Raw genomic sequence first — 12,299 nt, 5'->3', positions numbered from 1 at the left:
GCTTTTCCTCTCCTCTTATGCAGCTTAGAACAGAGGGAATGTGATCACTTAAAAAAAAAGGGGGGGGGGGGTTATTTTTAAAATGTTTTTTATATCTATACAAAAATGTTTTGCCTTTCATTTCCATTTTAAATTTCTTTATCAATAAAAAAAACTGCATGATTCTCTAAAAATTATCACATAAAAGGAAAGTTTTTCATAGGTCTGTCCATTGTAAAAACAAAAATATTATTTGCAAGCCAAAATAGAGGTTTGGATATCCTTATCTACATAACAATCACATGGGCCTATTCCCATGCTAAATACATGGTTTAATTTATTTTTTAATACAAATTCTGTTATAACTTGAATTGATTAGGAAAACAAAATATAACTGTTGAGATATATATATATATATATATATATATATATATATATATATATATATATATACACATACACACATACACACATACACACATATATATATATATATATATATATATATATATATATATATATATATATATATATATAAATATGCTGTATGAGACTGCTAAAATACAGCCTTGCTCTGCCAAATGGTTAATGATGATGTAAATAGTATCTTCTTTTTTTTTTTATTGAAAAATTTCGTTAAAAAAAAAACAAAAGAGCAGAGGCTAAAAAGCCAATATCTGTCCATACATTATATTTATCTCATTTATACATCAATTCAAAACATCTATAAACCATACTATATCATCAGAGAGATATAAAAGAGTTTTTCCCTCTTCCATTTAATTAAACCCTCCCCCCCCTTACCCCCTTCACCCCAACCCTCCCACTTCCACATTCATCCTACACAACATCCATTCTATGCTCCTCCCAGTTCACCCAAGGCTTCCATATTCTTTCAAATTTTTTATAGTTACTCCTTTTCTTATATATATTTCTCTCTAATCACCTCCCTTACTACTTTCATCCATTCTACCACCGTCGGGGGATCCTTTCTCTGCCAGTTCCTCGCAATAAGTTTTTTCCCTGAAACAGGCATCTAACTATTGCGGTCTGTGTGTCCCTTAGGATCTCTTGATCCTCCATCAGGCCTAATAAACATGTCTTGACTTCCATGCCCAGCGATGTCCCAAATACAGAGTTCTTTTTGTCCACTATGCCCTTCCAATACCTATACAGCTTGGGGCATCGCCAGACATGTGCATCAGATCACCTCTCTCTCCTCCACATCTTTGGCACTTCGCATCTGGCCTCTTACCAATTCTGAACAACTTCAATGGTGTAAAATATGTCCTGTATATCATATATAGGTGAGAAACTGTCTGTGATGGAGAGAGAGAGATCCTGGGCCTGGAAGCCAAAACATACTCCCATTGGCCATCTGAAAATGGCCCAACATCTCCCTCCCATTTAGTCCTATTTTTATTTTCCACCCTACTTTCTTGGCCTGATACTTTTAAACTTCTATATATATCAGAGATTAGACCTTTTGTAGATTCAGCATTAACCAACTTCCTCAGTGAGGTCATATCACTCCACATTGGTTCCTTTCCACTAAATTGTGCTTCTAAGGCATGCCTTATTTGCAGATACCTATAGAATGATCGATTGGGGATCGCATATTCTTTCACTAACTCCTGAAATGTTTTTAATCTCCCTGCCTTATATAGCTGCGACAAGCAATGAATGCCCAGACGGTCCCACTCCTCTATCTTCCCCATTGTTTTAAGTTCATTAAGATTGTTATTTTCCCATACTGGTGAGAACTCCGAAAAGCCCACATAGCCCATTATTTTTTTAACACTTCTCCAGCCCTTAACCATCATTCAAGTGGTGGGACATCTAGTACAAAAGGAGTCCGCCTCCAACGCTTCTACTATTGTGTCGTGTTTGATGTCATTCAGTAGTACATTATTCCCTGCCCAATTCCCCGGCCTATTATTACCTCCCACATGCTGCATTTGAGATGCCAGGAAATAGCAACCCGGGTCCAGTACTCCCATCCCATCCTTCTCTCCCGGCCCGCCGGAGCGCCTGCAAACCGATCCTTGCCACCCCGTTTTTCCAAATTAACTCTCTGAATACACTGTCCATTTTATTGAACCAATGCTTAGGAATCCATACTGGTGAGTTATGTAATATGTATAGAATTTGTGGCATCCAAACCATCTTGATCAAATTGCAGCGCCCGGCGACCGAGAGAGGCATCCGACCCCAAACTCGACATTTCTGTTTTCGTTTTTTCATGAGTGGAACTAGCTTTCCTGTAATATATTGCTCTGGATCGCTTGTGATGTTAATACCCAGGTATTTCATTTGACTTACTACCTTAATTTGGGGAATTTGATATGGGAGTGGCTCTGTGAGGGGGTCTATTGGCAATATTACTGACTTTTCCAAATTGATTGTTAGCCCAGAAAAGTGGCCAAAATCCACAATTATACCCATGGCTGTCCTCAATGAGTCCTGTGTGTCCCCCAAAAATAATAAAATATCATCCGCGTACATTGCGACTTTCTCCTCTCCCCTCCTTCTTCTAAAGCACTGTACCCCCTGAGTGGTCCTCAATGCAACAGCCAAAGGCTCCATTGCTAGGGCAAAAAGCAGGGGTGATAAGGGGCACCCCTGCCTCGTGCCCCTTCTTAAGTGAAACCACTCTGAGCACTCGCCGTTAACTCTAATCTTGGCTCTTGGATTATCATATAGTAGGCTCAGCCAATGGACAAAACTGGGACCAAATTGAAATTCCGCTAATACCTTCCACATATAGTGCCATTCCAGGCAATCAAATGCTTTGGCTGCGTCTAATGAGAGGAGGGCTCTCTTACCACTGTTTTCTATGGGTATCTGCATATTTAAATATGCTCGTCTTATGTTCGTACTTGTGGATCTGTCCAGGATAAACCCGGTTTGGTCTATATGAATTAATTTAGAAATTATTTTCTTTAGCCTTGTTGCCAAAGCCTTTGCCAGAATCTTCACGTCCGAACATAACAAGGATATAGGCCTATATGATGCCACATCTAACGGATTTTTCCCCTCCTTCAGCAAGATTATTATAATGGCTTCTGTCATAGATGCAGGTAGTTTACTATCCTTCATAGCTCCATTAAACACTTCCAAAAGCATGGGGAGTAAAACCTCCCCATATTTTTTAAATATTTCTATAGGTAGACCATCGGGGCCTGGAGCTTTCTGATTCGCCATATCTGCCACTACCCTTTGCAACTCTTTAAGTGTTAATGGAGCCTCTAGCATTTCCCGGTCTTCTTTTGATAGGGGAGTTAGCTTTAACCTCCCAAAAAAATCCCCCATTTCCCCCTCCACATTTGTTTGCGCCATACTATATAGATTTTTAAAGTACTTTCTGAATTCTTCTAATATTTCCGGGTTATTTTTTTTAATTATTCCCTCCTTCCCTTCAATTGCCGGTACGGTACTTGGGGAGCCATTAGCCCTAATAATCAAGGCCAAAGTCCTCCCAACACACTCCCCCTCACAAAATAAACTCCGTCTCTGAAATAGTTTTTTCCTTTCCATCTTTTCCAAAATCATTCTACCATACTCATTTTGCCTCTCCACCCATGCCTCATATCTAGAAGGGGTTGGTATCTCCACATACTGTTCTTCCGCCCGTCTTACCCTTTCTTTTGTCTTTAATTCTTCAGCTTGTGATTGTTTTTTGGTATGAGAAATTTTTTGAATTAAGACTCCCCGGAGAAAGGCCTTCAGGGTGTCCCAGACTATCCCTAATGGAGCAGTTCCCAAATTTAAATTTAAAAATCCCGCCAACCTTTCCACAACGGTACCTGTATCCTCAATATTCTCGAGCCAAAAGGGATTAACTTTCCAGTCACCTCTACTGAGACTCCTCTCTCCCTTTATGCCGATTACCACTGGTGAGTCTCATAGGCATTCACCACTTGTTAGTGGTCGGGGTTATATCTTGACTGGAAAGCCAGAAACCTCTTCCATAACATGGCTTAAAAGTTTTCATCCATATTCACATGAAATATATAAAAAATAATATAGTGCTCTCTGTATAGCTAAAAAACGATTCCTTTATTAAAAGACAGGTACTCACATAAGAAGCACTATACCCAGTGCTAGGATAATAGGTGCTTGTACTTTACAGGTGACAGTGAATATTAAGGCGGCTGCAGTGACGTCTATAAGGGATAAATCCGATCCGCACGCGTATTGTCCAGCAGGACTTCCTCAGCGGTCATAGGGTTCCATACGTCTGGTCAGTAATTTATAAAAAGCCCCTTAATTCATTCATCTGTTGCCAATCAAATCCCGAGCGGTAACCGTCCAATCGGAGCGCACCGCTTGGGAATAGGAAGTAAAAGAAGCATAATGTTTATCCTGATTGCCATAGTGATCGACATCATGATGACGCGACATCAGATCACCTGACACACTACGTCACATGGCGCCTCCCACCCGAGTTACAGGCAGGGCAAAAGCCGCTGCGGTAGGCTGACACTCGGGTATAGGGAGTGACTTAATGGAATGTTTAGGACGTGGTCCCGTCATCGCGATGACGCGACGTCGGGTCACGTGACGGGCTATGTCAGAGGGTGCCTCCCTCCCTAGACCAAGGTGGGGATAGGTCAGCTGTGAGAAGGTGACGCTCAGTCACATGATCCTACCAGTATCTCATCAACTGTGTGGAACGCAAACAAAGGAGGAGGGCAGTTAACACCAACCCTCAATATAGCTCCGGTTGCTAGGAGACGGGACGCTAGTAGGACTGAAAACACAGTACTTAACTAACCTCACATAGCAAGCATAATTATAAAGTGGCAGTGCTATGCCTAATTAATTAGAGAACGAAATAGAACCAGGAGGGAATATTTAAAAGGCAGCCAAAAATTAAAAATTAAACTTGATAAAACTAAAACAACAATTTGCAAAAATTAATTAATGAAAGACCCTTCACTGCAGCCACCTTTCACAATACAAAAATCACCTATCATTACAGTAAATATTTGCGTTACTATAGCCAACGGACTATATAACCTAAAATATAAAAACTATTACAAAACTACTAATTACCGATCGGAAATAAAACAGTTCAAATCAAACTCGACATTGAGCCCCGTGGGTACTCCCACATGAGTCTCATAAACCCAGAAAGACTCACGGCGGATCAATTGTCTTATAAAATTACCCCCTCTCCAGTGGGGTATGACCTTTTCTACTCCCCAAAACTTTAATTTGGCAGGACTACGTTTGTGACATATTTTAAAGTGTTTGGAGACACTATGTGAGTCTAGCCCTTTTTTGATATTAGTAATATGTTCTCCAATGCGAATGTGCAGGGGTCGGGATGTTCTCCCCACATATTGTAAGCCACATTTGCATTCCATAATGTATACCACCCCTGCCGTGGAGCATGTAATGAAGTCTTTGATCTGGTAAACCTTCTTCGTGGCTGTAGCAATAAACTCTTTGCGTTTTTTGATATTACCCCTAGCTTGTTTGCATGGTGGGCAACGTCCACATGCGTAGAAGCCTGTCAGGATATTAGATATCCTATTTTCAAACGCGAGAGGTGGGTCAATGACCCCTGGGGCTAACTTATCTCTTAGGCATGGTGCCCTTTTATACACAAACTGAGGGTGTTCGGGGAGAACCGGGCCAAGTGTTTTATCCTGTTTCAAAATAGGCCAATGCTTGCGAATGATCTTTTCAAATTTTTTATATTGGACATTATAGTCCAAAATAATTCTTATATTCCCTGATTTGTCCTGTTTAACCCTAGGTCCATTGGAAACAAGTGTTGTTCTATCCATTGTACGAACGGTCTCAATGTGTTTAGTAATGTCAGATTTGTTATATCCCTTTTGCACAAAACGGGCTGATAGAACTTTAGACTGTGCAACATATTCATGCTCATATGTGCAATTCCGCCTAATGCGTACAAATTGTCCCTTAGGAATGTTGCACAACCATTGTAAATGGTGGCAACTTCCAAGGGGAATGTACGCATTGGGGTCCGTGGGTTTGAAATTATTTTTTAGCTCTAGTTGGTTATCTTTTATGTAAATATCTAGATCAAGGAACGTGACATGATCATTACCCACATTCCAAGAGAGGACAATGTTTCTTATGTTCTCATCCAATTTCTGCATGAAAACATCTAGGTTAGATCTGTCGCCCTCCCAGATCATAATGATATCATCGATGTACCGTTGGTAACAGATGAGTTCAGGGGGTGTGTTCTTATAGATCACTTCTTCCTCCCAGTGTGCCATAAATAGGTTGGCGACACTGGGAGCAAAGCGGGCCCCCATCGCAACACCCCTTGTTTGGAGAAAAAAACGTCTGTTGTACCAAAAGTAGTTTTTAGCCAAACAAAATCTCAGACAATCTAAAATATAATTCTTATGTCTTCTGGTCAGATCTGATGATCCAAAGGCCCAGTGTACCGAAGTTAGTGCATCTTCGTGGCTAATGATCGTATATAAGGAACTAACGTCCGCCGTTATTAGCACACGAAGATGAGAGGGGGAGAGACTCTAGAATATGAATAATATGTTTAGTGTCTTTTAGAAAAGAATGAGTTTTTGTAACCATAGGCTGGAGAAAAAAATCAATGTATTGACCCAGTCTAGAAGAGACTGAGTCAATCCCATTGACTATGGGGCGGCCAGGAGGATGGGTACTATTTTTGTGAATTTTGGGCAGAAAATATATAATTGGAGTACAACAGAAAAAAGGATCTAAATATGAGGCTTCTTTTAAACTAAGGACTCCAATGTGTTTTCCTCTTTCAATAAGATAGTGTAACTCTTCTTTAAACTGAAGCATCGGGTCCTTAGTGAGTAAAACATACGTATTGTAATCTCCCAACATATTTTCCATTTCATTGTTATAATATGTTTTGCTCAAGACAACCAAGCCACCACCCTTATCGGCTGGGCGTATTACCAGATCTTTCCGCTTAGTCAGAGACTCAATACCCCTTTTAATAAATGCTGGGTCGTTAACCTTCCGGATTTTTAATGTATCCAAATCTTTACTGACCATATTCCTGAACACTTCAACATGTTTGGTATCTCAATTAGGGGGATTGAAGACCGATTTATTGCGGAGAGTTGAGTGCATAGTCAAAGGTTTCTGGATACTAGATGGGTTACGTATTGTAGTGTTAGATGATATTTAAACTCCTAATAAACTTTTGCAAACTAATGTAGGTTTGAAATTTATTTAAGTTACGAGTGGGGGGCATATTTAAGGCCCTTATCCAGAACCTTAATCTCATCTTCACTCAAAGGCGAGCCGCTAAGGTTATAGATACCAGCCCCTACTGGGGTTTGACTCTTTTTAGTTCGCCTACCTCCTCTTCTTCCTCTCTGGTTTTTCTTTTTCTTAGCCTACTGTCTGGGTTCACAGGGGGTGGGGCCACATTCAGCCCCCCCCCTGGATTGGGTGGAATGAATGGAGCACCCCTCCCCATCCCTCTTGGGGTCCTGAAAAAATCCCCTCCCCTCCTGGGATTTTGTAAAGGTGCAAACCTGTTCTGAATGTGAATAGGGTTTCTGTAAGGTTGAGACCCTCTCCCTCTATTATAGGGGATACTGTGAGGTTTAGAAAAATACTGGTTATCATTGGTAGAACCATTATTATAACTCCAATTATGCTCACTTACAGGGAAATAAGTATCATGATGATAAGATGCATTATTTATATGAGGGGGGTTCCAAGGGTATTGCACCTATTATCCTAGCACTGGGTATAGTGCTTCTTATGTGAGTACCTGTCTTTTAATAAAGGAATCGTTTTTTAGCTATACAGAGAGCACTATATTATTTTTTATATATTTCATGTGAATATGGATGAAAACTTTTAAGCCATGTTATGGAAGAGGTTTCAGGCTTTCCAGTCAAGATATAACCCCGACCACTAACAAGTGGTGAATGCCTATGAGACCTTCCTGTTGGTTCAGGGGTCCTTTTAACAAGGTGAGCGGTGTGACTAGCAAGTGGTGTGAGCACGGATTAAAGAGCACTTCAGATTTGCATGAAGCACTCTTTACCACCGTTGATACTTCCGGCTTTTTACTTCATTCATTTTACATGCATTTATATGGACGTTTATCATTACTATTTTTAGCTGTTTAAGTTTCCTCTAGCGCTGCACTATTATTTTTTACTGAATTACATGAAAGGACTTATATATTTGCCTTAAGTGTCCAGCAGCTTTGCTTATTTGATGGTTTTTGCGCTGACTGTTTGTTCCTGATTGATTACCACTGGTGAGTGGTCCGAAATCCCCCTTGGCTCGTAGACTATTTCCTCCACTACATTCAAAGCTTCCTCGTTACCCAGCACCAGATCGATCCTGGAAAGGGTGACATGCGTCCTGGAGTGACATGAATATTGTCTCACCTCAGGATGCCTCCTCCTCCAGATATCCACCAACCCCACCTCCTCGCAATATTGTGAAAGAGGACTCTTGGGAGCTCCACTGCCAATGTTTTTTGGTGGAAACCTATCTATTCCATTGTTCATGGCCATATTAAAATCACCGACCGCTATAACCGGAACCCAAGGAAAACCCGCCATAAATCTTGTCAGCTCATCTAATATCTCCATCCCAAATGGAGGGGGGATGTAGATAGTAGCTGTTTTCAATTAAACAGTAAAGAAAAATATTCCGTCCATATATATCCACCTTACTCTGGCTGCAGGAGAAAACCAACCCTGAATTTATCAAGATACTCACACCTCTTGACTACGAGGAGTGGGTAGAGTGATACTGTGTCTGAAATTTCTTATGATCCATTATCTTAATTGTATCTTTTTCCAAGTGTGTCTCCTGCAGACAGAGTATTTTGACTTTCCCCTTATCTGCCATAGAGAAAATTGCCTGTCTTTTAGAGTTATCTTTTACTCCCCGAACATTCCAAGAGCATATTATAAACTGCCTTTTTAAATTCCGGGGTTTATTACAGCCACCTCTAACATTCATCATTCTGTAGACCCTATATCCTTATACCTCTCAGCATATCTAAACCACCTGTTTTGTGAGTCTTGTGAATTAGCCTTCCTCCTACCACTCGCACTCTTTTCTCAACACATTCATTCCAACCCCCCCCCCCACCCCCACCCTTCCCAACCCCCTATTCTTTACCCCTTTGCCCAATTTTGGGCCTACCCCTATGGCTTCTATTGTGACCGGCCCTACTACTTGGGGTGAAGAAAAAAAAAAAAACACCATGCAGCCCGGACCCAATAAGAGGGGAACTATCCCCATCATTAACATTGTGAGTTTAATTAATAAAAAATACATCCCCCCCTCGTCCCCACCCCCCCTTTTCATTTGTATATATGTGCATAGTGCATAACCCATCATTACAACTAAAAATAAACTGAGGAGACCAAAAAAAAAAAAAAAGTCCCGGACTCTAGAATGAAGAAGGGAAAAAAAAAAAAAGTCTCTTCTTTCATTCTTCTCTAACCAAGTTGCAACTTCTGTAGGAGTATTAAAATAATTAATTTCCCCCAAAGCTGATATGCGCAAGCGTGCGGGATATAATAATGCATAGTTAATTCTTAGCTGTTGAAGCTTACGCTTACACTCTACAAATTTAGCTCTCTGTCTCTGAAGCTCAGGGGAAAAGTCAGGATATATTGGGATCCTTGCGCCGTGATGCTGTATATTCTTCATCTCTCTTGCCTTTCGAAGAATGGTGACTTTATCCTTAAAACATAGCAGCTTAAAGATCAGGGGTCTTGGATAACCCCCCCAGGGACATGGTCCTGGAGGCCACTCTATGTGCACGCTCAATAGAGAAAAATTCTGAAAAAGTCTTTCCCAGATTTCTCCTTTAGCCAGTCTTCCATAAATTTTATAGGGTTATTTACTTCCCAGCCCTCAGGAAGGCCTAATACCCTTAAATTCTCTCTATGCAATCTATTTTCCATACTGTCCATTTTCTACATGCATGCGTTCAATTGATTTTTTATAACCGAAACTTCTTGTCTTAATGGAAACACATCATCCTCCATCTGGTGCTAATGCTCCGTCTCCTGACTCCATACCCGGGCCGGATCCCCCCTCCAAGACCCCAATCGCCTCCGGGTCTAGTGGCGGAGCTGCCACGGCCCCTACCGTGGGGGCTAAACTTCTCCTCCCAGGGTGGCCAGCTTGGTGTTGCATCCCCCCTGTATGACTGCTCTTTTTAGGTGTCAAATTTGATGTCTGGTTTGGTATATGAGCGAAACGCTCTAATTTCGCAGCCACCTGGCTTCCTTTTTCCTTGGAGTTTCGCTGTGCAGGGACACCTGTGCCTTCCTGTGCTGATGCCTCCTCCAACCCCTTCTTTCTGGTCATATTGGCACTGTCCCTACAGCCTGTATAACCGGGCAGAGATTCCTTCAGCCTCACTCCCCCTAGGACTGCTCTCTCTCTCCCCAGGCTAGCTGTTGTTGTTGTCCTGTCCGTGGGGGGGCTTCAGATTACATATATACAGTATATCTCCAGTGCGCCCAGTATATCTCCAGTGTGTGGGTTGCTCACCCGGGGCTGATGCTTCTTATGGCTGCACTATACACACAGCTGATATCACCAGCTATTGCTCAGTTCTCGGTAAACGCGCCTCCCTCTCTCACTGAGCTACGTGCAGCTGCTGATTTACCTGGGATAGCTTCTAATGTGTGTACCTTTCAGGCGCTGAGACCGACTCCCCTCTCCTCCTTCCACGGCGTCAGCATCAATGGCCGCATCTGGGTCTAAATGGTCCGGGCGTTCAGCGTCTCCTTCTCCGCTCTATGCTACTGCATCCAGCATGGGAGCGGGGACTGGGTCCGGCTACACAGCTCTCCTTCACCTCAACATCCAGTCACAACCTCCAATATCTTGATCAGTTATGAAGCAATAGCTGCTGCTTTCTCCATCATAAATAGTATCTTACATGGAAAAGTATTATAAAACTAACTGAATAAATATCGTAAGACTGATTTGGAAACATTGATCTAATAATAGTATTACCTTGTAACCATGTTATCAGTGTAGGGAAAAATGCTGCACCTTATTTCATGAAATCTGAGGCTAGTGCATGTACAATTGTTTAATTCAAGTGAAAAGACCATCAAGCAACAGAGAAGGATGTGGAAAAGTCAGGGACAATTCTTCTTATGCTGGACACCTCACAGGAGTGTGTAACTAATGTTTCATTGTGTAAGGACCCTTTCACACCAGCAGCTGCATTAGATCACAGTCACTATTTATTTTTATTTATTTGTGCAAACCTTATTGAAATGCCATGTCATTGAGATCTGTTGGCTTCAGCATGGTGCAAAGCAGTGGATTGTGCCACACTATGCTGTGCTGGAAAAAAATACAGCATGCTGTACTTTACTTTTTTTTTTCAGCACAGCATAGTGTGGCACAATCCACTGCTTTGCACCATGGCATGATGGGGAACAAGGCTTGTTGCCTTTATCTTGCATCAGGACTGTCCTGGGCAAGGCTGTCCAGTGTACCAAGATACCTGGTGTTAACAGGTCCTATAAAGAAAGCTGAAGGGATTGTGCAAAAAAATCATAAGTTCTTAAAGGTTGGTTTACACGTATTGCTTTCTAAGGAGAAATCCACATTTAGATCACTCTTCAGAGTGCATTTGACAGGCTAAGAGCAGTACTTATAGGAAAAGGAGGACAGATCGTCTACCAAAGAAGTCACATATGTGGAACACTTACTCTGGTTGAGTAAAAAAAAGCTTAAATTTAAAAAAAAAAAAACAGCACAATACAAAAATAGCCGTAAGATTACCTTCACCAAACCTGTAGTTAAAATAAAGACAACATTGTCTATGGTCAAGATTCGCAGCTGCGCACACACCCATACACAATCACTCTGCAACAATTGGGTAAGAGTGGTACTTAATCCAATGTTATCAACACTCAAATGTCCCACATAATAGTCCCACACCAGCTACATGAATGTACATTGTCCCCTGGCGGTAAACAAAATCTTTTAATCCAGCGCTGTTACAATCAAGAAATTCAAAAATCAATTCCAACAGACTATAAGACTACTTTCACACTGAGGCGCTTTACAGGTGCTACAGCGCTAAAAATAGCGCCTGCATAGTGTCTCTCCTGTCTCATCAGTGTAAAAGCCCGAGTGCTTTCACACTGGAGCGGTGCACTTGCAGGATGGTAAAAAAAAGTCCTGCAAGCAGCATCTTTGCAGCACTGTAGGAACATTGTATACACCGCTCCTAAAGCGCCCCTTCCCATTGAAATCAATGGAGCAGCGCCACCAAACCGCTGGCAAAGCGCCACTGCAGTGGCACTTTGCGGGCG

General features: G+C 41.6%; 1 protein-coding gene across 7 annotated transcripts in view; it reads left to right on the top strand.

Moving 5' to 3' along the window:
* The window catches only part of ERICH1 (glutamate rich 1), a 190,450-nt gene that overhangs the window by 116,161 nt on the left and 61,990 nt on the right, over positions 1-12,299 (top strand). The window lies entirely within an intron of this gene.

The sequence above is a fragment of the Aquarana catesbeiana genome, linkage group LG04, assembly GCF_042186555.1.
Source record: "Aquarana catesbeiana isolate 2022-GZ linkage group LG04, ASM4218655v1, whole genome shotgun sequence".
NCBI lineage: Eukaryota > Metazoa > Chordata > Amphibia > Anura > Ranidae > Aquarana > Aquarana catesbeiana.
The sequence above is the reverse complement of the archived record's forward strand: the minus strand, read 5'-3'. Positions and strand labels throughout refer to the sequence as shown.